Genomic DNA, 9,609 nt, shown 5'->3' with positions numbered 1-9,609 from the left:
CAAAAAACCCTGCTGACATCTCCAGCTGGCCTTTTGTCATCATGTTTAAACCAAGTGGAGCCCATTTTTGAAGCTTGGTAGCCTTTGTACAGTCTGCACTAGATGGGAGTATTTCTGTGTTTAGAGTAACCACAAGCACTGCAAAAAGAGCAGAACATAACGGCTCTTAAAAACAGCAATAAAAAGCAATAGTTGATTTTACACATAAAGTCACCTCAGCTGGCTTTATCTCAGCACTGCTCTCAGACTTTGTGTCCATCATTGCAGAGTCTGCATCAGCCCAAAGTGGCAGGAGAGCAGCAGGTGGAAAGAGCACAGCAGATAGGAATGGGGAAGCCTGGTCTCCTGTCTTTGTATTTGATGGTCTCAGCAGCACTGCCCACCACCAGCAGTGCCATTTCACCTGAAAAATCCTCTGTAGATACAAGAGATTGGGAGAGGAAATAGATTCAGAGTCTGGCATGAATTAATTATCTAAGACTGAGGAGTTGCTGCCATAGCTGGTCACCAGGACTGGCCAGATAAGGAGATTAGGGTTTAGAAATTGATGAGTTGTCTAGAGTGACAAAGGAGGGAGACAAACCTGAAGAGGAGTACTGGTAAGGCTGGTAAAGAGTGTGAGACAGAAAACAGGAAAGCTTTGAATGGAAGGGTAGATTGGGGTAAGAATTACAATTGAGAGGGAGGGAAAGATTAGGGGGAAAAGACATTTTATTTCACAGTTGCTATCCAGACTGCAGAAGGTACCAGCTAAACAAACAAAATGATAAAAAGGTCTTGGGGCACTGATGGGAGATAGAACAAGGCCACCTGCAGAAAGGAGAGTGGCATCTGAGGAGCAGAGAGATTTACTGGTGGGAATCTCGAAGAGCTTGGGCTGTGATTTCCATGGTGAGCTCAGGGTGACCTCTGGGCTTGCCTGAAGAAGACTGGAAGAAGATTCCTAAAGAGAGCAGAGGAGAAGGCAAATCCATCAGGTGCACAAGGGACAGGGCTGGCTCCAGCTCAGACTGTAGGGCTGGAGAGAGAGCATGAGCAGCTTGGGGAGAGGGAGGAAGTGAAAGAGTAATTGAGTCTGTGCCAGCAAGTACACACAAGTTTTCTTCATCCCCTGGGATACAATCCAGCACTCAGGATCCTTTTCGGTCTTTTCCCATGTCCAAATTCTAGTGTTATTTTCTATTTCAAAGCAACAGACTTGCTTTGAAGGGGAGTACCTGCAGAAATGAGAATTACTATCGTGCTATTAACCACCTCCCAGCCCAGAAGCAGCTACAGTCTATTACAAGAAAGCTGTATCTTTTTGTACATCCCTTTCTGATCTTTGAGTTTGAGCAGTGGGGTTTAACCTAAGCACAATGTTGTTTATTATGCTAACACTCATTACAGGAAACAAGAGCACAGAGGAGCTTGAGAAACTGTAAACAAGGACCATAAATATTATCTAATGATTCACCTAACCTGGTTTAGGAAGCTGTAAAACTCATTAAGTATATTTCAGCAGTCAATAGGTTGGCCATGACAGATAATTCCAGACAGCTGACTTCTGCAAGGAAACTTTTTCACATTATTTCAAGCTTAGAGAAATATTAAATTACAGAAAAGTATAATTAATCAAATCTGATTACTAATTTCATTAATGCAGTAACAAATATTGCTATCAGAGTAGAAAAGGACTTCTAAATCACTGCTTTTTAACAAAGATGAAGTTGAGCTCAGCCATCTGAAACTGGACAATTGGACATTAGCTTGAATTTGTTGATTGTGTTTCTGGTCTGGCCATTGTGCTGCCAGCACCTGGCTACAGGCTAGGAACACGCAGCCAGGGCAGGGGCAGAGGACAGGGCAGCACTGCAGGGATAACGTGTTCCCAGATCAGTGTACACCAGAAATAAAGACTGACCCCTTTGAATACAAGGATCATCTTCCTGAATTTAACAATCAACTTCTTCAGCAACTGTAGACCTGCATTCCAATCATTCCTCTTTGTGCATGAGAGGGTGGGTGTTACATTGAATTGTTCCATTTGCAGAACAAAAATCCCCAACATTTCATTGGCACTTAGGAAAGAAAAATTAGTAATTTTTCAGACTACAAAATTACAATTTGAGGGCCCAGTTTTCCTGTTATTCTTGGAATATACAACTTTTATCTGCTAAGTAAATAGAAACAATGCTCACAACAAAACAATTGGGTTTTTTGGATGTGAATAAGTATTTTTTTACTACACATATGCTTACATACACACACAAGTGTTCTTTGGAAAAGACTGCTTGATAGCTGCATGTCCAGATTGTTATATTTCGGGAAAGACAAAACCAAAGTAAACAGCAACCATAAAAAAACTGTTTCCTCACTAAGCTGTACGGATATGTTTTTGCCCAAAGCAGCTGAGGATGATGCAGTCCCCTCAAAGAAGAGTTGCTTTTGCCTCCCCTGCCCGAGAGTTCCCAGACAGCCCATTAGCTGGAGCTGGGAACACAATTGCTGTTACAGCACCAATGTGTCATTCAGGGGTGGGCCAAGTCCTGAAATTTTGTAATGCAAGTTGGAGGAGGAGTGAAGGTTGGGTCCTATCTTCTCCCTCCATCAATTTTACAATCAGCATTAGAATTGCAATTTCCATTTAGTGCCACTTTCTCAGAACAAGTGGCATTAATATTGATAAAGCTTCCTGGCAATTATTTCCATGTCAGCTTCTGGAGTTCCCTTACTGTGTTTGAAGTTAGCATCTTAAAAATAAGATGAAGTTGCTAGTTTTGCTTTGGGAGCAGGAAGAAACTGGCTAGAAGACTCCTTGTCACTCTCTGCTTTATGACTGTTAGTGTCATATTGAATCATCTCAAAACTGAACCCTGACCTCATATACAGATACTATTGGACTTACCTTTGCTTCTGAAGTCTTCATTTTATAGCAACAGTCCTGATATCCTAGACATATGCCTTCATCCTACATTACCTGTTCATTTCACAATAGTTACGTGTTCGAAGTATTAGTAAAATTAGCTGTGATTTTTTCCCATGTTTTGCCATCTTCTTTCCATTATGAAGTTTTTAAGCCTTTATGTTTTTATGGTAGGTAGGAGCTTGCCATCATCCCTCCTGCACACTTGGAGCTCCTTCTCCTTCACTAGTATCAGAGCTGCTAACGTCACACCAGGTGTGTGAAGACCACCATGAAGATCTGGCCCAGGCACAGGGCTCCAGACTAAGTTTTGTGCTTGGGCTCCCTGCTTGGCTGTTGCTAAAATAGCCTGTACAGAACATAGGGAACCAAGGCCATGACTTTGTATTTTGGGTCTGCTCTCTATTTAACAGCACTTCTTTTCAAGATGCACTGGCACCTGCCCATAGGGAGATTGCAATCCAAAACATTGGAACATGGAGGAACATTGTTAGCTTCAGTCATGAATTCAACACTGGATCAACAGTGGTTAGCAGCTCTGGAAAACACCCTCCCTGAATAAATAATTTGTAAAGGTTGTGTTGTCTGGGGCTCCATATACACAAAGTACACAGATTATTTTTATCAGTCACAGGAGGGACGGATAGTTTACCCTCATGAAACAACTGTACCAAAAAGGTGGAGGGGATGCAAGTGCTTCACCAACTGGCCTGCTAAAGATTTTGGTTGTACCTCTGTCAAATGAACTAATTTTGGACTATTCACCAGCAGAGGTAGCATTATTTTCATGCCCATGCTGTGCTTCTGCTCACACTCCTACCTTTTACTTCATGTCCGCACTTCAGGGATGTTGTAGAGCTCAAGAACTTAAATATTAGCAGCTATGTATTCTGAGGAAGTATCAGGAACTGAGGATACATTACACATCCCACTCTGTTCAGCCTCCTTTGGAGAATGGATGCCCTCCACCTCTTCCTCTGGGACCACTTAAAGAAGATGAATCAACTCCTAACTTGACACACCTAATCATTACATGCTGCTAATATTCAAGGATGCTGCCAGATAAAGCAGAGGGTGTAGCCTTCATTCAGACCTGTTTTCCAGATCTCAAATCAAAGCCTTCCTTTAATTAGTCATCTAATTAATTTGGGTCTAAATGAGGCTTCAGAGGAAAAAGCAAATTCAGATGAGACATCATAAATGTGCAATTAGAAGTTGTTCATTAATCTTATAATTATTAGATATTTTCAAAGCAAGCCTTATAACAAGACTGAGATCCCCTATTGTTTCTATCAGGAAAGGAAGAAAAAGCTTCTCTAATAATCTTATTTTGAAATTAATTTCTATTGAACTTGACTAAATTAATAAACACAGTAACCAAAATGTTTAGAAAGCAATTAAGACAGATTTTGAAATTATTTGAAACAATAATTACAGTTATGGGTAATCAAATTCTTTGCTTTGAAAAAGTTCTAGCAACTGTCCTGTATTTCCTGGCTTCCTGATTATTGAAAGGTTGCTCATATTTTTAATTTAGGAACTTCTAACAGAGGGAATCATTAATGCACCCCAAATATCATATTTCAGCTGAGATTTGTATTGGATGGCTTTCAGCATTAAGTTCAATATTCGGCTGTATTCTGGTACCAACTGATGAGTGTTTAAGTAATATTTAGGTTTTTATGCAAGTTTTTCCTTCATTTTCGTCCAAACTCTCTTTCAGCACATGCTGCCCACTGATCTTGGCAGAAAGGATGGCAGAATGAGTTTTTCAGCACTATTTTCTCAATTTTCCTTTTTTGGAGGCAGCAAAGAGATGCAGCTGGAGGATGCTTTATTCTTCCAGCTACAGCAACAAAAGGTGAATGAGATAAGAATAAAGTGTGAACTGTGGCATAGTAGGATTTCTGCAACAGGAAAACTGGCTTGTTTCTCTTGCTTTGCCCCTGTCTGGTGCTCATCTCCAAGGCAGCACCGCTTACACAGACTATAGAAATACAGTAAAGATTAAAAAAAAGTAGAAGGTGCATCCCTGTGCAAGTGAAAGAAATTTTGGGGCTTTTCAACCAATCTTTTGCAACAACAAACTTTCGAAGACTGAAGAAGCAGCTCTGCTTCTTAATGCAACTCTGGGGTTTTTCCAGCTAATTGTGTTGATCTGATAAACTATAATGATTTCTTTCTATAAATACTGCCTTTCAGAACACCTCCAATATAATCAAAAACTACCACTGCAACAAATGAACAAGCTTGATATTAAGAAATCATTTTAGGTTGAACTCTGAGGGAGCATTAAACCTGTGTTTCTGAAGTGCCAATAATACAGTCATGGCATTTCAGACTGCACAAACAAAGTACAAATTTTAATAGGCCAAATTAAGTTCTAAGTGAGCAAAGTACAGTTCCTCAAAGCACTTTGAGGATGAACCCCAAATGGTCAAAGCAAGACTCCTGACACTGGCTGACCTGCACAGCCTGGTATCAGAAGATTCCCCAACATGATGATCAGGACAAAGAGAAAGTTCAACGAGGCCTCTGGCAGGTCATTAAACAGAAGACATTGGCTTTTGAAGTGTGCACCTGATATAAAGAAAAACATTGCTTGAAGGCTCCAGGAACAAGTGTTTACTTAAGACAAACAGGAATTCAATAGCAGCTTTTACAGTTGGAGAACAATGAATCCAGTAAATATTTTCCACTCATTTAATTTAAAAACAAATCCACTTAATCTGTGTTCTCATTTTCTCTCTGAGCATTTGCTCTCTGTTCTCACTATTGAAAACAATTTAAATAGGTGGAATATTCTTAGAAACTGACTTTTAAACAATTACTGTGGAGAGATCACTTCATGTGTAGAGTGGGATATACACAAACTGAAGGCAGGCTGAGCAGGCATAACCTAAAGAATCAAAAGGCTAAAAAAAAGGAAAAGTCATTCTGTGTAGTCAAAATGTGTAAGTAATAAGACTAATGGGTAAAGCTGCCTTGTTAAAAGTCCATATTCACTTCAGTCACTTGCTCCACCAGCTCCTAGTCTCCCCAGAAAGTACAGGAAACCCACAGAGAATTTCTGAAATAAGGCTTCACAACATAATTCCTCTTTTCCCCACCTCTCCTGTTTAAAAACAGATAGTGGATCTCTGACTTCTTCTTAAACAACTTCAGTTACTCAAAGAGAAAAATGCTACTGTATTTCTTCTCCAGTTGGGCTCTAACACTCTTAACCATCCCAGATCTTCCCACTCCTAGCTGGGTCTAATGACTGGAGATCAGCCAAGAAGGCATGGCAATAGTCCTGACACATCACAGACATGGAAATGGGAAAGCACAGGTTTAATCAGAAATCTTAAATCATGGATATTGTTTTCATCTGAAACAGCAAAGACATAAAGGAAAAAGAACAGCATCAAAAACCTTCCATGATTTCTGTCCCTTGGTACAGAGTTAAAGTTTGGCTTTGAGAAAGCAATGAACAGGTCAGCCACCTGGACCTTTAAAATAATTACAATGCTTTATGTACTAAAACAAGCAAATCATCCAGCAGCCAGGAAGCAGTCACCAAACTTTGAGGCTTTCTGCCCACACAGCCCCTTTTTCCCCCTTTAGGCACTTTGTCCATTTTCCCCCCATTTTCTGGCTGTGAGCAGCTGCTGCCCCAACGGGGCTGTCAGGTGTCCAGGACCCCGGGACAGATGGCCAGGCTGCCTCGACAGGCCGACCTCACCACGTGTGCACAGGCACTGCAGGCAGCTTGAGGGCCAGCAAATTCTTCATCCAGAGGCAGTAAACACAAACACCAGGCCTCTCACCAACCTGCTGTGAGGATGTATCAGGTCCATAGTTCGGATTTGCTCATAACAACAGCAGCATACACCCAGATGCTTCAGTCCCATTCTCAGGAAACTTTTCCTGACTGAAGCCCAGGTTTTCTCAGAGGTACCTTCTTGGTGTACAGAACCTCTCACAGTCACATGAACCATCCAGTTAGTCTTGGATGATTTTCTTTCTGCACATATTCCCACTGTGCTCATCATAATTATATTAAAAAAGAAGGTTCAGATTGCTCTTTCACCAAAACCAATTCTACTTGATAGAGAGATATGAAGAGATGACACTAAATGAGTTGCTGAGAGCTGAGGCAGGGTGTGGATTTTCAGCACACACCCAGCATTTCACAAAGCTGCCCTTGGACCTGCCCTCCTCTCGTGGTGCTCTCACTGCAGGGTGGCTGCTGCCCCAGTGCTGTGAGTCCTGTGGGAAGACACTCAGCAGCTTATTTTTATAAATCCAAACACTTGCACCATTATGCCATGTCTTGTTTGTGGGCCCAGGTCTGTATCCATCCATCCATCCATCCATCCAGACTTCTAAAGGGACTTAGGCCTCTAGCTTAGCTGACAAACATTTAATGGATTCACACAAGGCAAAATTATGTCAGGTCACTGCTTATATCACAAGGATGACTGTCTGGATTTTCTTTTTTAATTAAGTGATACAGGACAGGACTTTCAAAGCACAGCTCCATCTGCCTATGTGAAACTTTTGAGCTAAGAACAGTTGGCCTTATTAGCATTGGGCAGGTATTGGGACTAACCAACAAGGTGTGCTTTATTTTAATTCACTTTTTTTCCAGACAGATAAAAAACTTCAGGTACATTTTTTTTAAAAGGCATTACATACTTGGCATTGCATTAGTATTACCAGCATTTGCTTTCAACAGTTTGAAAATAAACCTTTCATTATGACCAGACATGATTTACACATACAATCCTTCAAATAGGAACTCTGTGTTAATTTTAAGACAAATCATTCCTTGTGCCCATATCTGATTTACAGTTAGTTTTGTTCAAATAAAAACGTATGACGCAGATTTCCATTTGCATTCTGCCAGGTACTTCTATTTTTAGATGCAGGTCAGCTTTATACTCCTTTAATGTGCTTACAGCTCCAACACAGCAAAGGATCCACCTTAGTAAGTTTATCTAACATTCTGTTAGATAAAAAAACCTGCAAAATTGCTGACACAATTGCATCAACATTGACAGGAACAGCAAGGTGCTTGGACCTCCTACGTGATGGAAGTCTGCTAAAGGAAATTACTAGGGGTTTTTTTTCTTTGTCTTTATTTTTATTGTAATTTTTTAATGTGGACAAAACCAGAAAACAGAAGTAGGCCCCTGGCTACACTCCATACTGGAACCACACTGCTCTGACACAAAATGTCTTCTTGAATCTTTCAAGCTGGGGCTGCTCCTGAAGTCCTCCCTGGCTCACACTGCCAGATCTCATCTCATCAGCTCACCCAACATTGGCTCCACCTGTCTCTCCCATTTCCTCTCACACTCACCTCCCAATCTCCAAATTACTGATGACTGGCCCTTTTGGATTTTTTATCCACTCCCAAACGTGAGCTTTCTTACATCCCACCCACACTAAGAGAAACAACCCCTTAGCCAAATATTTCCCCTTCGTCAAGGGCACTCAGAAAACTTCTGTTCTGAAAAACACTCCACTTTTAAAAAATTATGGGAATGAATAGAAAACAGAAAGTGATAGGTACCTTACTTTGTGTCTAATCCTTTGTCTGGCATGTGTTTTGTTACATACAATACAGATAAATAATTTGTTAACTAAAGGAAAAACAGAAACTATTTCAGTACGTTCTTTTCCCCAAGTAACAAAACTGGGGTTTGTTTTGCAACAGAAGTGAAAACTTGGTACATATTTGATACATGCATGTTTCTTTTTGCTTCCCTTCCCCATCAAAATATCAGGTCAAACAGAAATTCCTTGATTAGAAAAACAGTTTCTTTCTATTTATCTTGTCTTTGTGATGGTCTGTAGTTTATACTTTATGAAAAAACGACAACTTCAAATACATGGATACATAATGAGAGGAATGTGAATTTACTACTCCTCTTGAAACTAATAAAAACTTACAATCTAAAGTGTGGAAACCCAGATAAAAAGGACTTAATTTACTAATTCCAGTCTCCCTAAGGCCTCTGCAGCACGAGTGATGATCGTGCAATTCAAATGTGCGTTTCAGGAATCTGTAACATTCCTTGCTGCAAGCTTCTGGGAAAGAATCAACTTTTTCTGGTAAGAAGTTCTTCTTTTATTAACTAAATGAATCTGAGTTATTTGAAACTATAAATATTTGTCCAAATGTTTACATGACTGAGAAATTTTAGGTAAATTCCATCCAAACAATGAAGCAACTTCCAGCAATGTGTAACAAAAATAGAGCCTCCCTTACATTTTTACTTCAGTAAAGGTCTAAAAGTGATCCCATAATCAGGAATCACAAGGAGAAATGAAAGGCACTGGGAGGATGGCAACATTTGGAACAAAAACTCTTTTACTGTAATGTAGATAACATATGTGTAGGAAGATAGACTGTATCCAGTTTCATTTCTCAGAGATGTTCTCACTTATCTATTCTCAAAGCTTCCAAATTATTTCTTGCTTTAGAAAAACAAAACTATTTTTAGAGAATTTTTGAACATTGGATAAATATTTTTAAATAACACCTGGAAAGCCTACGAGAATGAAAATGTCTTTCTGTCCCCCACTGCTTAGTCTAACTGGCACTACCAAATGTTTGCCATTTTATTGAAAACACTTCCATAAACTGAGAAAACAAGACCCTGCAAATGATTATACTTAAAGTAAGCCACAATTGTGATCTAATAGGATGTTCT

The sequence above is a fragment of the Zonotrichia leucophrys genome, chromosome 4, assembly GCF_028769735.1.
Source record: "Zonotrichia leucophrys gambelii isolate GWCS_2022_RI chromosome 4, RI_Zleu_2.0, whole genome shotgun sequence".
Lineage (NCBI taxonomy): Eukaryota > Metazoa > Chordata > Aves > Passeriformes > Passerellidae > Zonotrichia > Zonotrichia leucophrys.
Note: the sequence above shows the minus strand (reverse complement) of the source record.